This window comes from Petromyzon marinus, chromosome 39, assembly GCF_048934315.1.
Source record: "Petromyzon marinus isolate PM22_M1 ecotype Great Lakes invasive population chromosome 39, UKy_Petmar_22M1.pri1.0, whole genome shotgun sequence".
Lineage (NCBI taxonomy): Eukaryota > Metazoa > Chordata > Hyperoartia > Petromyzontiformes > Petromyzontidae > Petromyzon > Petromyzon marinus.
This window is the reverse complement of record NC_133705.1, coordinates 12034308-12052059: the sequence shown is the minus strand read 5'-3', so window position 1 is coordinate 12052059 and position 17752 is coordinate 12034308. Positions and strand designations below refer to the sequence as shown.

At 45.0% G+C, this 17752-nt stretch overlaps 1 protein-coding gene across 3 annotated transcripts in view; it reads left to right on the top strand.

The window, feature by feature from the left end:
* LOC116950476 (rho guanine nucleotide exchange factor 19-like) overlaps positions 1–17752 on the top strand; it is a 39786-nt gene that overhangs the window by 4147 nt on the left and 17887 nt on the right. The window lies entirely within an intron of this gene.

Below are 17752 nucleotides of genomic sequence, written 5' to 3'. Positions count from 1 at the left end.
CTCTCACGTAGACCTATTGGATCTTATAAAAACGCATAACCTCGCGGTTCGCGAATTGATTACGGATTTTTTTTAATGCACTATTCACGTGCTTGTGTGCTCCGCTGTAAACAGGGGCACACCACGTTGGCGCGACATTTTGCTTGCGAATTATAGAACCTTCACGGATTACATGGCCCGCGATGCAGTCTCCTCCATATCAACACCGATTATTCGAGTTATTTGCTGTAACATGGGTTAACTTTATTTATATCCAGTTGAGAAACGGTTGAGACCGAGAGCCATCTTTGCAAGGTGGGACCTGGGTCAAAACAATTTGTAAACTACGGCAAATCAAATTGTAAACTGCGGCAAATCAAATTATTCCTTTTCTCCACGAAGGTTTTCATGGATAAGAGCAGTGATTTGACAAATTAATGATTTTCTGATTATTATTTTTTCCCCGTGGATAATAGGATACGTAATATTGCCCCCCACATTACTGTTAATGAGAGTAGTTCTGTAAACAAAGCAAGAGAAACAGCATCTCACATCAGTGAGAAGCGAGCAAAATAACACGTCTTTACGTACGGAAAATTACTTAATGAGGCTTGATGCAGCCTAAATGTACAAACAAACATGTGCGCAGAAATATGAACGAAGCATTAACATTTTCGAAACATTACAATAAACCTCAAGAACAGCATACACATGCAACACATGATAATAGGATTTTCCCCTTTTTTTCTGGCAAGAAAACCGGTGTTAAGATGTTAAAACACCAAATTTAAACCTTTTACAAGAAATCATGTCTGCAGTAACCACAACGCTTGTGGTCAGAATACAAAAAAAAACATTCTGATAATATTTGCATTGTCCTTGAAACTGATTGGTCCACACCAGATACAGCTTTCTTTTGAGACTCGTCTCAAACGGTGTTTTAACATCTTAACACCTGTTTTGTTGCCAGAAAAAAAGGGGAAAACCCTATAATCATATTTTATTACTGGCAAAGGAGGTCACATGATGTAGACATTCAACACACGTAACTCAACCATTGCTACATACATATGTTCAACAATACGCACTCTTCCCTCTCATCTCACTCTCCTCTCCTCCGTGCACTCTTTGCTCCAGCAACCAAGATTTTGTATTGAAGCCCCCTGCCCCCAACCAACCATTGCTTAAGTTGAGAGGTCGCTCATTCTCCTCGGCCCCCAACCTATCGTTTGGAACTTCCATCCCCCAGAAATCCATGCTGCCAACTCCCTGCCCCTTTCCAACGCCTTACTTTTTCCTGCTGACTGGCGCTTCATTGTATAAAATAAATACAGTATGCTCATAGTTTCTGTAGGGTCGCATTTAGAAGCTGTATAAGTACAAATTGAATTGCTGAAGACACGGTGGCGAGATGTTAACTACCTCGCCCGGTATACAGGAGGCCATCGGTTCGATCCCGACCATGACGCCTGTATATTTGGAGTTTGAGTGTCTCTCTCCCTGTGGTCGCGTGGATTTTTCTCGGGGTCCTCCGGTTTTTCCCTCCACATTTAGAATCAACACGCGTTATAGTACTTGGCTGCTATACATTTCCACGTTATCATTTGTGGCCAGGTTGCTTCTGAAAAAAGCTGTATAGCTCAGTGGACCTTACCTTGGTACAATACAAAAAATAGTGTGTATAGCGTAGTGTTACCGAGTATAATACAGAGACAATACTGCCCCATGCAAGCGAAGCATCGCATGAAAAATAAGAATTTAAAATGGTTTGTTTGTCACATTTCATAGACTTATGGAGGCACGTGTTAAGTTTTGTGGGTTTGCCTGTGCAGTTTATGTCTCAAGTTTAGAGGGAATTCCGAGGTGGAGTGACTCCCGGCAATACATTACTCTCCTGAGCACAACTGGCTACCGTCAAGGCAATCTTAGGGCAACCGTCGTTGTCAATTGTCACCGGCAACACGTGAGAAGCAATTGCAGCTTGGTAAGGCATTACTGAAATGGTGATGGGAGTTTTCGTTCATCAACATCATCACCATCATCGGTCATGGTCAATCCACCGCTGGATGAATGCCTTCACAAGCCACCGTCAACTCTCACGATCCTCTGATCCAACAATCCATTAACTGATTTCATCGATCCATCTCTTCGGTGGGCATTCAACCGGATGCGTTTCATTCATTGGTTGCCACTGTTATCATTCTTGACCATTGTCCCATCGAGCAACGTGTCCTGTTCAAACCAACTTCCATTTCTCAATAGTTTTGTTGACGATCCATATTTGTTTTGGGTTAGGTCATGTAGTAGTTTTTATGCCGAAATTTATTTTCATTAACCCTCAACCGTCTTACAAGAGGTCTCGTTTTGAGCTTCTTCGGCAGTTTTAGTGAAACGTTGAGTTGGTGTTTACTTCAGCCGTACACTTCTTAATCCACCGAGCTTATTGGTCAGTATATATTGGGCACGTATAAATTCTGTAATGTCTTTGCAAACATTACAATCTTGTTGTTGGGTGGTGGAGATTTAATGACAAAACATTTTGTAATAAATACTGATACGTGGCCTAATTCCAAAACACATATGGATCATTCCAGTCAACATATGGAACGTTGAGCCAATGTTGCTCCGACGGGTCCCACCACACGCCAACGTTGGCCCAACATTGCACATTTACAAGGGCTTGCATTGGCAATAGCCACTTCCTTGGGGTGATGTGTCTAATCTTCTTATATTCTCTTAATCTATGTATCCCTCTTTCGGAAGTACTGTCTAGCTCATCAAAACGATTGTTTGTGAAAAGTGTATTTGATGGACAATTCTCTGGCCTACAAGGGCCCACAACTTCGGATAGTTAAGTGTGACCTCTGCCTGTGATTGGATGCTGCCATCCCAGTTGCACACGGTCTAGAGCAGAGATCAGATACGTCCAAATTTACGGATATCTTTTTTTGTTATTGGGGTGACAACTTGACTGCCCTCGTTTTATCTTGGCATTTGGTGATTGTGGTTTTACAATACCCCCTAACAGCCTCACTACATACAGCCCATACTGCAGGCATTGTCTTATTTTTGTTCTGTCTTTGAATACACTATCAAATACATTTAGGTGGGGTCCGTTGACAATTCAAGAACACGTTGGGGGGGGGGGGGGGTAGATGAGATCAGAAGTGTTTAGAGATGGGTGTGTTGAGAATGGTGAAGATTACAGGAGGAGTGAAGGAACAAAGATTTTGGTTTATTATAGCAGATGATGTTTTGTACTTGCTTAGTGTGTGCATGTCAAGACTGTCCAGAACTGTGGTGTGAAAGCGAATTCATCTGAAATGGGATTTACCCTGGTTGACTAATGGATGATTAATTTGAAGAGTTGACATTACACAATCATCCATGTGCAAACCCTACAGTATATTGGCATTGCCAAATTTAATGGTACGTCGCGTGTAAATGCCAGGTTTAAATCTGTAATAGTAACTGGGTTCATATTCTTGGTTATTTCGGTAAAGTCACGTAGAAGGGAAACAATAAAATAATAAAAATATAAAACAATAAAATTCGCACGACGTTTCGACTGCAACACAATCATCATCATCACCTGATGATGATTGCAATCATAGCACCTGATGAACCAAGAATATGAATCCCTGCAGTCACGAAAGCTTTAAATCAAACGTAACTGGGTTGTTAACCGCCGTAATTCACAGTTTCCTGAAGGTAAATACTGTACTTGAAAATACGTAGCTTTAAATTGTCAGGCACGGAAGTGAATGTTAATGAAGAGTCCGACAAGACGAGTCGTACGACTGGTGTCAATTGCAACCCTGTGTGTCACGCTATGTCCAGTTACACCCGTGTACATTCCTGCTCTTGCAGGAGAGGTCAGATTTGCCCTTCACCACCAGCATGCACTTCGTTCTCAAGCGTTTGTCACGTGACATTACACGATACGCTTCCTGTGCAACGCACTGATTCTCATTACTTGATCACAAAGACTCAATTTTATAAGGGATCCTGCACTGGGATGTTTGGCCAATTCCATTAAAGAGGTGTTTGGCATGTGGGAAAAAATCTAATTGCTGGGAGAAAGCCCATGCATACAAGTGGATAACAATCAATCATCATCACCTGATGAACCAAGGATATGAATCCCTGCAGTCACGAAAGTTTTCAATCAAAAGTAACTGGATTGTTAACCGCCGTAATTCACAGTTTCCTGAAGGTAAATACTGTACTTTAAAATACGTAGCTTTAAATTGTCAGGCACGGAAGTAAATGTTAATGAAGAGTCCGACAAGACGAGTCGTACGACTGGTGTCAATTGCAACCCTGTGTGTCACGCTATGTCCAGTTACACCCGTGTACATTCCTGCTCTTGCAGGAGAGGTCAGATTTGCCCTTCACCACCAGCATGCACTTCGTTCTCAAGCGTTCGTCACGTGACATTACACGATACGCTTCCTGTGCAACGCTCTGATTCTCATTACTTGATCACAAAGACTCAATTTTATAAAGGGTCCTGCACTGGGATGTTTGGCCAATTCCATTAAAGAGGTGTTTGGCGTGTGTGAAAAAATCTAATTGCTGGGAGAAAGCCCATGCATACAAGTGGATAACATTCAACCGCACAGATAAGTTGAATCCACAGACAGACCCTATATATTTGATCTGCAATACACTATATGTGGACTGATACCATTGCTGTACAGAAATTCCGTCTCCTTGCCACTCCACAGTTCATACCTACAACACCTGCTAACCATTCTCAGCGAGCTCATGAAATCGGACACATTCCAGATGATTCGTTGGTATTGTATGCATTAGTAACTTATGACAACCTCAAGAAGGAAGTTGTGTTTTGGTCAAAAGGCATGACGTAAACACGTTTATTTGACAGTGTAATGTTAATATTGTAGAGCCACTCATTCACAGTGATGCACTCTTCCTATAATTTGATGTTGGGTGTTAATAATAGAGTACTGTATGGCTAGACCACGGGTCGGCAACCAAAATAACGAGAGCCATTTTTTTTCGAATTCGGAAAATAAAAAAAATATTTCAAGAGCCGCAATGTATGCGAATATGAGAAGGTGGTCCTTAATAAATAACGTCACCAAACAGTCCTACGAAGAGCCACATGCCACACCGGAGCCGCAGGCTTTCTGACCCCTGTGGGCGAGACGGACCCTTGAGGCCACGATAGTGAGTTTGGTCAAAGTGCAGCGCTGCAATGACCCACTCACGCCACTACTGGCAGAACAGCCTTCCCCCGAGAGCAGTGTTCTTCATTGCAAGGCCCGCGGGCCTCCGGCGGCCCCTAAGGGTCTTCAGTGCGGCCCCTGACGTGCGGCCCCCCAACAATACCCAAATGTGAAAACACCCCCAGCGTGCTGTCGAACCCCAATGGTTTCATAACTGTGGCAGCCCTTACACTGATGTCTTATCGGTGAAAATGGCCCACCTCTCTGAAAATTGAGTGAAGAAACTGCTCTTGAAGGCCTGAGTAGGGGGAGCTATGAAGAGACCCACTTGGCCTTACTTTTCCACGTTGGCCAGACGTCTTTGGAAGAGGAGGCAGTTAGCCACACTTTCCCTCAACACACATGAACTGCCACGTGATTAGCAGCAAGGGGATTTAATAATGGTTCTCACGCCAGGAGATCAATTTGATCTTCCGACTTGGATTACAATCACTATAGCTGCCTTTGAATCATCCATTATTGATACATGTACAGTATGTGTAATGTGCAAAACTTCATGTGCGTCTAGTATCAATCTCGAGTAACCCCAGTATTAATGCACAGGCTCATTCCCAAATGGAATCGACATCACAGTACAACAAACTTGTGTAGCCGGTCATAGAACTTGATTGAGTCATTTTCATCGTGCAAAATCAAGCAAGGGGCTCATTCTGACTGGAAATAACTAGGGACCTATGGCATTGATGAGCTATGTGTGACCTATGGCCCTTGACCTAAATATATATTTTTTCAAATCACTGTTCAACGTGCCAATCTTATTGGATTTTTATACATTTCTAACCGCTCTTACCATTTCTTTTTTTAAATGTAGTTGCGAGTTGGTAATAGTTTTGTAAAACGTTTAATTGTATCTCTTCTGTACTTGATGGAATACAACGGGAGTCTTTGGTGTGTATTATACATGTGCTATGAGGAAAGGCCATTCGCCAAAACGTTTGGCTGTTTGTGTCCTTGTGCACCATTCCCATAGCAGTATCACCAAGTAAGAACACCAATAAACGTGCAACTCTTATAACCTAGGTTATCACGAGTGCACAGTATTTATACATTGTAAGCTCTATGTTGTTGTTTTTATGCGGCTTACAAGACATGCAGCGACTTGCGTGCTCAATTACGAATAGCGCAAAGTGCATGCTGTCGTGTGACAGGGCTGAGAAACTATTCTCTCGGGGACGGTTTATCAGCTGACACTGCGAGCAAGTTGGGAGAAACTGGGAGAAACTGGCTCCTTTTTTGTCTTCGTTCCACGCCCGTTCGTGAAGTCGTTCACAAAAACACAACACCTACGCATGGCCGCGTTGGTTCTCTGGTGTGTCCTCCTTGACATTGCTAATAATGCTGCGGGCTTTGCTCCACACTGAGCGTATCGTTGGTTTTACACGGTTCCATTTAACTCACTCTGTTGTTGTTGACGTTGTTGACGATGTTGTCGTTGTATCCTCAAATCTTGTAACTCAATTTTAACCCACTTCCCAATGTGGTATCGACTGCAAACTTGGTATACTTATGCCTTACTGATGACAATACTATATTCTATCATAAAAATATATTTTTTTAAACATTATTTTTTTAATATGTTATGTTTCGGCTTGGGTCTAATTGTCCACGGTCAACTGACGTTGTGGCAAGCTTCGGGGTCACTTCCTGGGGTCGTGGAGTTGTTCCATTACTACTAGTACATTTCATTAAAGCGTGTTTAATTTTTTTTTAATATTACTTATTTGTGTGGAGTATAATACACTCTGGGAAGTAAGTTGCACCCCCCCACCCAACTTCTGGTTTAAAAATACACGGTACGGAGAGGAGGAGGAGGGGGTGAAGGTGTGCCTTAAAATCCGGAGTATACGGTCGTAGGATTAAAGTTCCAATTCACTTTCAGAAGCTCCCATGAGCGAAAACACGGAACATTGCTCCAATCTTGGTCCAACCACATGCCAACGTTGGCCTTAATGTTGCGGTGTTTACTGGGCTCACGCTTATCAAGTGTCTGGGCGTAAGGTACACACACACAAGGCATGCACTGTATACTGTAAGGTGTGTCTCACCTTCATAAAGTCTGCATTGCTTTTGTGAATCCGCAAAAAAACACAATGATTATCTCTTGAGTTCAAGGACTGCTTGAAAACATCGCTCGGATGCCCCAACAACAAGATGTTAAACCCGATAGCATTGAACAATAATCATTTTGCTAACGTTGGTTATTTTTACAGTGAAACAAAGGGGGCATAAGTCTTTCACAGTACAGTAAACTACAGGGCTGTATCATATGTATACTAAAGTACTGCAACCCGATGGACAAAATAACTCCATTAATGTGCAGACACATAAGCAAGTTGTGCTTTAAGGGTGTACGTTACTACCTAACATTAACACGTGAGTTTGCAAAGAGTATTGAATGGCTGTTTGCAAATATCAGGGCCCTATCTTTTCAAATTGAGCGCTCTTGCCAATAACATCTGGTTACCCAGGAGCATGTATTTAACAAGCCGGATTGCTGATGAAAACAAAAATGTCAAATCCAGCCCCAGAGTTTGCTTGCTTAAACGGATTCTGCTGTATTATATTGAACTGGAAGTACACGTAAACTGTATTTTATTTTCTGTTATGTGATAGCATAGATGAAGAGTCCCGTTTATACAGGGAACTGTTAGGGTAGGGATTGGGTAATTGCCTTTAAAAAGGGTTACCTTTAATTGGTTCTACAGCCACTAGAGGTGATAAATAAAATACATATAATCGACAGTATAATTTTTTTGTCGAATTATGACCCCCCCTCCCTCCAAATCAGAAGGTAAAGAATAGTTGCAGACCAAACATTCAGCAATTATTATTTTTTTCAAGTCAAATCTCACACACGTTTGATCTTGTGTATACACTGACAACACATACACATGACTGACTGCACACAGTGCTCGCATGTACTAGACAAAACAAAGACAAAGATCCCCCCGTGTAGCCTTAACAGACTGTTGGGGCAAGTGCTGTTAGCGAGTAGCACCTATGAAGGCCGGCACGGCACGCGAGGGGTGGGTGGCCAATCACCACGCCCGAACGCCTTTGTCTCCCTTGTGGTGATGTTTATACACCGCACCAGGTACTCATTTGAGGCTGAGTCGACCTGGGGAGGCCCAGGACCGCCTCACAGAATCGTCATTGGTGTTGGTGGCGTGAGCGGGAATTAAACTCAGGTCGCCGGATTCGTAGTGCAGCTCGCTAACCACCACACTACCGCTCCCCACAGACACACACACACAGGCATGCAGGCATGTGCAGACATCTCCACACAAAGCATGATCATATAACCTGCTGTGCCATGTATTGTCTATGTTGTCATCATCAGCTGTGATCGATCTACTGCTGGATGAAAGTACCCCCCCCCCCCCAAAGCAGTCAAACTATCTCCCATGGTACTGCGATGCAATAATCCGCCTAGAGCCGTCTGATTTCGTCACTCCAGCTTCCTCAGTGGACGTCTTCTCTGGGATGCATTCCACTCGTTGGCCGCCGCTCCGTGTGTGTTACATTGTAACTCAAAGGTCATCGGCCAAAAGTAATCGGTTACCCGTTGAACCCAGTTTATGAGCTAGGACTTGGCCGCTCTTTGCCCGGAATGACTCCTTAACTGGGCACGCGAAAGTGTGCTACAATTTGGCACGTCGCACCGCTGTAGATTAGCGACAGCGGAACGCTCAGCTGGGCTACAATCTAACAGACTTTAGTAGCCATTTCAAAGGCTCTGAGGATGTTTACAAGAAAGTGGAAAACAACCTGATGCGTAAGAACAAATAATCCTGTGCATCAAAGTGTGTTTTGTTGAGTCAAAAGTCAGATCTCTAAGCCGGTAACTGCTGAGATCCTGGATTTGAATTTGGGCAGCCACCAGTGAACAAACTGGCTTCTCAAGTGGAGCAAGCGGAGTGAATTGATGGTCTGAGCCCTTCCACCAACGAATGCACACACACAAAAAGTATTCAATTATATTTTTCAGTTAATTTGGCAATTTCTACTCTATGAAGTTAAATTTATCTGAAATTCATGTGACACACATTCGTCGATACCAGGGCATGTGTTAAAATGGATAAGGAAAGTCAAATCGTTGGAAGAAGAATATCTCATTAACGGGAGAACTGCATGTAACCATATTGGCTTAAGTTTTCGTATCATTCATGACAAAAAGAAACTGGATTTTTTACGTCACGGGAAGACTTGCAAATTTCCTGAGGACGGTTACATCAACAAAGGGACGATCCTAGGAAAACGAGGACAACCGAGCCCACGTGGTTCCATCTTTCCCGTACCTTCGATTTGCATGGTTGGCTACGTACGGTAGGAAACAGGCAGAGTTTGACTTCTGTATTCGGGGGGGGGGGGGGCATGGGTTCGCTTTGTCCCTCACATTAGGAATCGCATATCATTCATATATTTTTTATCTTAATTGTAAATTACTAAAACTAAATTAATAAAGGTGTCCAGTTTGGGAGGGGCATTCCCGCCCGTACCCCCCCCCCCCCCCGCAAACTCCGCCCATGGTATGAAAGAAGTTAGACATGCATACATACAATACGTTGCATGGCTATTTTCCCAAACAGTCCATGGGATGGAGAAGAAATTGGTGCCACCGAAGGTGGCAACACTTTATTCGTACCCATTTATTGTATAATTATGGCCAACAACAGCGAGCTACGAGATAACCGCTTAATTCACGGTTATTTTCCACCATGAAGAAATTGGAACCCCCACTACACTTTCTCCACCTCAGGTGCTCCCGACAAGCGAAATAAACGTGCCTGGGCTCGTGGACAATGAGGAAGCTAGCTGCTCCACGCGTTAAGAAGGGCCGCCATCCGAATGCCGTGATTACGCTCCTCCGCTGAGCACGGTTGGCTACGTACGGTGCGAAAGAGGTTGAACGTAAAGTAAATACATACAGAGTCGGCGCCACAGTCACGGTCTGTTAGTGGCATGTCTCACCGTCGGTCAACTTCAGGGCCGTGTATTTTTTTGTTTGGTTTAATTACTAAAATAATACATTCCAGCCTGGGGTAGCATAACCTTAAACCCGATGATGTATTAAATGTTATTGTTTTCTCTTGGTTTGCGTCCATAAATGACGTCACGCACCTGGGGGGGGGGGTCAGACATTTGTGACGATGTGTGACGAGAGGGGGGGGGGGTGAGAAATGTGACGTCACATCAAAATGCGCAACTTTAAATAAATATAGACAACACGTTCTACTTAATTAAATAGGCTTTTTAATAAATGTGTTCTCCTACATCAGAGTGCAGCGCCACGTTAAATACGCACTACAATCACAATAGTTTAAAGTGATTTGAAGCATGTTTTATTTTCTAAATGGAAATATGGTTTGGGGGGGGGCAGAGCTTTGTGACGTCATATTTGAGAGGGGGTCTGACTTTTTGTGACGCCGTGTGACGAAGTGGGGGGGGGGGGGGTCAACAAAAATTGTCCAAAATCCCGTGACGTAATTTATGGACGGCCCCTTATTGCAATCGTGAAGAAAAGGGGGGGGGGGGGGTGTGCGGGTGGCATGGCGGATGGAAGGGAGTGGCAGAGGCACGCGTAGATTTTGGAGCAGCCTGTGTCCCAGGCACGGATCAATAACTGACGACGGCTCGGCCTTCATTTATAATGGCCGCGGAAACGTGGCACCGTATTAATACGAGACCCCAGGGTCCTCCTACCGTTTCTAATGGTGGGGGGGGGGGGGGGGAAGCAGGCCACGCTGAGATGATGGTAATTGTATTGCCATCATTTGATTTAAGCTTGAGGTCTATATCATTGGTTCTTCACCTGGGGGTGCACGCACCCCCTGGGGGTGCGAGATGCCCTCTCTGGGGGTGCGAGACGTGGCCAGATTCATACTCTTTGGTTCTTTCGGTAAAGTCACGTGGTTAGAAATAAAATCAATTTTTTCTAACTACGTGATGGCTTTACCGAAAGAACCAAAGAGTATGGATTCCTGCAGTCACGAAAGCTTCAAATCAAGAATGGCAAGATTCGTTTAGAAGGTAAAGGCAGTGGTTCTCGACATTTGTTTTGGCTCCTGTACCCCCCTTGTTGAATTTTGATTCAACCGAGTATACCTGCCTTGCCTGACCTCCAACATGGTTCTGAGATAATAAATATATAAATAATAAACATCTATATTTTTGCCAATTTTTAATTTTGTCAGGTATTCTAACTAGCTCGTGACTGCAAGCGAATACGAAATTCAAGAGACGCTCTGCGTGCGTGACGTGATTTGTTCACGCTCGCTGGTCACTTTTGGAAACCTCATTGTTGACGAGCGATGAGTTTAGAAAGATATTTTATATCGTTCTAGGTAACCATATGGATTGAGATTTCATCGTAGTTATTTTTACATTGGCAGATTCATACTTGCTTATTCACCAATGACTCAGGTATGATATTAATACACATTTATGTATCACCTCACGTTACCCCCGTGGGACATTGCCACGTAACCCCCAGGGGTCTGTGTACCCCTGGTTGAGAACCACTGGCCTAAGACACGATGTAGGGATACTGTTATGGCAGATCTCAGGTGGTCCCTGCGTGTCCACTGTGTGGCAGCTGCGGGATCTAGCGGAGGGTAGAAAGCGTTTGGCGAGATGTGATGATGGTGGTTGTGGCATCAACTTTGGCTGTGAGGTTACTTCTTGATCAAGTATATTGAGGTATTTGTTATGGTGGGCCCTGTCACTAAGCAACAGATGAGTCAAGCCGTGGCTGTTTATTTACAACTCTAGACAATAATGTGTAATTGTCAGCTGGTGGTGGTGATGCCTAACTGCCCTTAAGGGCATGAGCATAAATCACATTCGGTGGCTGCTATAACTTTGGGTGACTCTTCTACTCTGTAAATGCACTTAAGAAGGGTGGCGGTGTGTTGTCATGATATTTTCGTGTGGGGAAACCGAACAAATAACGTCCGAAACTTGGGAATGATTCATCATTGTTTTTGGGCCGGATGACATAAGTAAAATGTTGCGTCGTAAACCCTCCACCCGACACAGCCAATTAATAAAGTTGTCACGTGATGAACAAACGTGGCCATTTTATTACTGCTTAAGCAGCACCACCGTTGTGTTGAAGAGCTGCCCGGAACATTCAATGATTGGGTACAACGTTTCACTGGTGGTGAGTACAACCAACGTTAGGCAGCGAACTCGTGGCTAATGGGCATTCAATGGTCTCTCAGATCACCAATTATATACCTGTGTTTGAATTCCCAGGGGTTGTCTTGCTGTAAAATGAGTAGGCCCTGGACGGTGCATTTATTGTTTTGAATAAAATAAATTCTTACTTGCCGCATGAAACGCATTGCACGATGAGGTGTGATAGTAAATTATTTATGAAACCAGGAGTCACGAGACTGGCCCGAATCTCTAAGACTTTTGCAGGAGGGTTCTGTCCTGGGATGTTTGGTCAGTTGCATTAATGAACGTTTCACGCACGGGAGACGAGCCCAAGTCCCGTATGTGCTTGGAGAAGTCCTGCGCGTATGAGCAGCTAAGGTTCAAAGCTCCACACACATTGACGTTTAGAAGCCATTGCTGGTCTGCCATCGCCTTGTCCTTCTCGCAGCCCAAACCTATGACACCTGGTATTCCTTTGCAGTCTCCTTGTTGCAAGTGTTTTAACCAAGCTCAACCGCCTGCTTGGCCTCTGAGATCTGACAAGGTTGGATCTAGTCAGGGGGAGTTGGTCAAACGGCTACTTTACAACATCGTCAATGTTGCCTTCTCAATGTTGACTGCACGGCGGACGGTACTCAACTTTGTTTAAAGTGGCTCAGTGGAACATTAACTGTGACCATTAAGATGTCTGAATGCTCCGCAGTAATCGTACAAGACATGAAATACATGTTTCAGGCAGGCAAATATTTAGCCAGGTAAATATTTTCTCGCCCAGGCGGCCGACACCCATTTCCCGCCGCCGCCAGGTGCGATGAGTGTGAACAAAGTGCCAAGAGGACCCACCCTCCTGCACCCTCCCTCCTGCACCCTCCCTCCCACCCTCCCTGCCTCCTGCACCCTCCCTCCCCCCCTCCTGCACCCACCCTCCCTCCCTCCTGCACCCTCCCTCCTGCACCCTCCCTCCCACCCTCCTGCACCCTCCCTCCCACCCTCCCTGCCTCCTGCACCCTCCCTCCCCCCCTCCTGCACCCACCCTCCCTCCCTCCTGCACCCTCCCTCCTGCACCCTCCTGCACCCTCCTGCACCCTCCCTCCCACCCTCCTGCACCCTCCCTCCCACCCTCCTGCACCCTCCCTCCCCCCCTCCCTCCCACCCTCCCACCCTCCTACACCCTCCCTCCCTCCTGCACCCTCCCTCCCACCCTCCCTCCCCCCCTCCCTCCCACTCTCCTGCACCCTCCCTCCCACCCTCCCTCCCTCCTGCACCCTCCCTCCCACCCTCCCTCCCACCCTCCTGCACCCTCCCTCCCACCCTCCTGCCCCCCCTCCCACCCTCCCTCCCACCCTCTTGCCCCACCCTCCCTCCCACCCACCCTCCCACCCTCCTGCACCCTCCCTCCCTCCCACCCTCCTGCACCCATGACCCAGAAGTTAAGATTCTTAAGATATTTATGAGCATAGAAGGGACTCCCCGTGGCACATTTTTCACGTGGAGATTTGTTTCTGCTTCATTTGCTTAATTTGCTTGTACGTGTGCGTGTGTACACGTACAGCCACTTTTGTTAATCTGCTGCTGGATGATGCCTCCCCTCCTCCCTCTTCCTCCCTGCCTCCCCCTCCCCTCCGCCCTCTGCTGTGCCCTGCGGGTCATTTGACCCGACTTGGCCATGCCAGTCGGTGTGGGTCAGTAAAGGTGAGGAGGAATAGATGCCGGAGAATAGACGGAAAGACCTTCACAAGATTGGGCAAATGCCAGGTGGTTTGGTTATAATCTTAAGTTCCTGAATGTTATTTAAAAACAAAAATGTTTTTTTTGTTTCTGTTGGTACGTAAATAACGTGTCCGAATGTCCTACAAAAAAAACAAAGAGAAATGTAGGTGTTCAGGTGTTACTGCATTTTAAATAAATTATTTGTGAGAATTAACAACCTTTTGTCAGTCCACTTCTGGGTATATACACCCTTCCACACTCTTTTGTTCACGGGTGTTGTCTTGAAGGTACAAGAGTAGTACTTCACCTCGCTGGTCAGCGAGCGGGTTCCTGAATAGGAAACCTGGACACGTTCGTGTATAGTGATGAATAATTTCATTGACACTAAATTTGCATTTAGAGTCTGTTGCACTTAGTCCACAATCTTCACTGGGGAAGAAGAAGGAAATCAACTCTGTGTTAGTTTGTTGTCCTTCCCCCGCACCTCCGATTAGCAGCACGGTTGGATATGTACAATGCGAAAAAAGTTAAACATGCGTACATACAATTAAATGCTTGACTTTGCCAGAAATCGAACTCCAGTCACTGGGTTCAGAGTGCAGTGCACTAATCCACTGCACCACCACTCCTCCGCCACATTGTAAATGTCTTATCACAGTGCACACATACTATAAAGGCCTATAAGTCCAGTGGCTAGTTACAGATGTGGTAACATTGGGGGACATCTTGCCCTAGTACGGGGGGGGGGGGGGCGGGGGTCACTTTTGCCGACAAGACATCAGTGTGAGGGCCGCCATAGGCCACTTACAAGGGGTGTTGTCACGTGGTGTGTATTGTCAGGGGCCGCACTAAAGGCCACCAAGGGCCGCCAGTGACCCGCGGGCCTTGCAATGAAGAACACTGCCTTAGTATATAACGGTGAAGGAGGCAGCCTTTACGTATGCTGTACTTGCTCGCATCACTGCTGGTGGAAGTCTCCCACAAGAAGGAGCCCTAGGTAGAACAGTATTTGGTGTACTCGTCCATTCTGACCAGTTCGTGTTGGAAGTAGGTCGGTGTTAGAGGTGGTGGGTGCTACCCACACTTTACCCCACCACACGTGAACTGCCAATTAACCTGACTGTGCTGTACCCGTTGATTATGCTGCTGGGTGGACAGAGAGGTTCGATGGTGAGGAGGGGGGATTTAAGAAGCTTGCCCCATTGCTTCAACTGCCACGCCATGAGATCGAATCGAACAGACGACCTCTGGATTGCAAGTCCCAGTGTGTTCACCATTACAGCACTGTGGCAGCAATCATAATTTTGTTGTCCTTCCCCCGTACCTCCGATTAGCACAGTCGGCTATGGACCGTGCGAAATAAGTTCAGCAAACATACAGTGAGGGGAAAAAAGTATTTGATCCCCTGCTGATTTTGTACGTTTTCCCACTGACAAAGAAATGATTAGTCTATAATTTTAATGGTAGGTTTATTTGAACAGTGAGAGACAGAATAACAACAAAAACATCCGGAAAAACGCATGTCAAAATGTTATAAATTGATTTGCATTTTAATGAGGGAAATAAGTATTTGACCCCTCTGCAAAACATGACTTAGTACTTGATGGTAAAACCCTTGTTGGCAATCAGAGGTCAGACGTTTCTTGTAGTTGGCCACCAGGTTTGCACAGATCTCAGGAGGGATTTTGTCCCACTCCTCTTTGCAGATCTTCTCCAAGTCATTAAGGTTTCGAGGCTGACGTTTGGCAACTCGAACCTTCAGCTCCCTCCACAGATTTTCTATGGGATTAAGGTCTGGAGACTGGCTAGGCCACTCCAGGACCTTAATGTGCTTCTTCTTGAGCCACTCCTTTGTTGCCTTGGCCGTGTGTTTTGGGTCATTGTCATGCTGGAATACCCATCCACGACCCATTTTCAATGCCCTGGCTGAGGGAAGGAGGTTCTCACCCAAGATTTAACGGTACATGGCCCCGTCCATCGTCCCTTTGATGTGGTGAAGTTGTCCTGTCCCCTTAGCAGAAAAAACACCCCCAAAGCATGTTTCCACCTCCATGTTTGACGGTGGGGATGGTGTTCTTAGGGTCATAGGCAGCATTCCTCCTCTTCCAAACACGGCGAGTTGAGTTGTTGCCAAAGAGCTCCATTGTGGTCTCATCTGACCACAACACTTTCACCCAGTTGTCCTCTGAATCATTCAGATGTTCATTGGCAAACTTCAGACGGGCATGTATATGTGCTTTCTTGAGCAGGGGGACCTTGCGGGCGCTGCAGGATTTCAGTCCTTCCCGGCGTAGTGTGTTACCAATTGTTTTCTTGGTGACTATGGTCCCAGCTGCCTTGAGATCATTGACAAGATCCTCCCGTGTAGTTCTGGGCTGATTCCTCACCGTTCTTATGATCATTGAAACTCCATGACGTGAGATCTTGCATGGAACCCCAGGCCGAGGGAGATTGACAGTTCTTTTGTGTTTCTTCCATTTGCGAATAATCACACCAACTGTTGTCACCTTCTCACCAAGCTGCTTGGCAATGGTCTTGTAGCCCATTCCAGCCTTGTGTAGGTCTACAATCTTGTCCCTGACATCCTTGGAGAGCTCTTTGGTCTTGGCCATGGTGGAGAGTTTGGAATCTGATTGATTGATTGCTTCTGTGGACAGGTGTCTTTTATACAGGTAACAAGCTGAGATTAGGAGCACTCCCTTTAAGAGTGTGCTCCTAATCTCAGCTCGTTACCTGTATAAAAGATACCTGGGAGCCAGAAATCTTTCTGATTGAGAGGGGGTCAAATACTTATTTCCCTCATTAAAATGCAAATCAATTTATAACATTTTTGACATGCGTTTTTCCGGATGTTTTTGTTGTTATTCCGTCTCTCACTGTTCAAATAAACCTACCATTAAAATTATAGACTGATAATTTCTTTATCAGTGGGCAAACGTATAAAATCAGCAGGGGATCAAATACTTTTTTTCCCTCACTGTACATCCTTGGTTTGTGTTGCGTAAAATTTAAAAAACGAGTGAGAAAGGTCATACAAAATGACTGTACATGTCATTTTAAAAGTTTCAAATTATTCAACGCTAATGTATGACGATAAATATGCCTAACAGGCGTGACTTGTATAATAAGGGTTTTTAGAGTATTTGACTACTGCTACACATTTCCACATGATAAGCCACTTCGTTGAGCTATCATTTGTGGCCAAGCCACTTCTGAAAAGCGCTTTATGGCTCAGTGGGCCTTACCTGGTAAAATAAAAATAGATTCGTTTTTTTATTACAATAATACAAATACAGTATAACCAACAGGCCTCACACCTAACGGCACCTTGGAAGAATCAGTCTGAAATATAAACAACAGGTCTGACTGTACTGATGCAATCATGATTCCAGAATTTGCATGCTGTACAAATACTTATTGATATCTTGAGATGCGTTCACATTCCTGAAAGCTTTTTACATGAAAATCGTAATTGCATGCTGTATTGTACCTAAAATTACTTCTCCACTTAAACCGGTTTAAACAAGCTTGAATTTATATTCTTAGTTCTTTCGGTAAAGTCACGTTGAAGGGAAACAATAAAATAATAAAATATATATAAAACAATAAAAAATTATTGTTTCCCTTCAACGTGACTTTACCCGAAA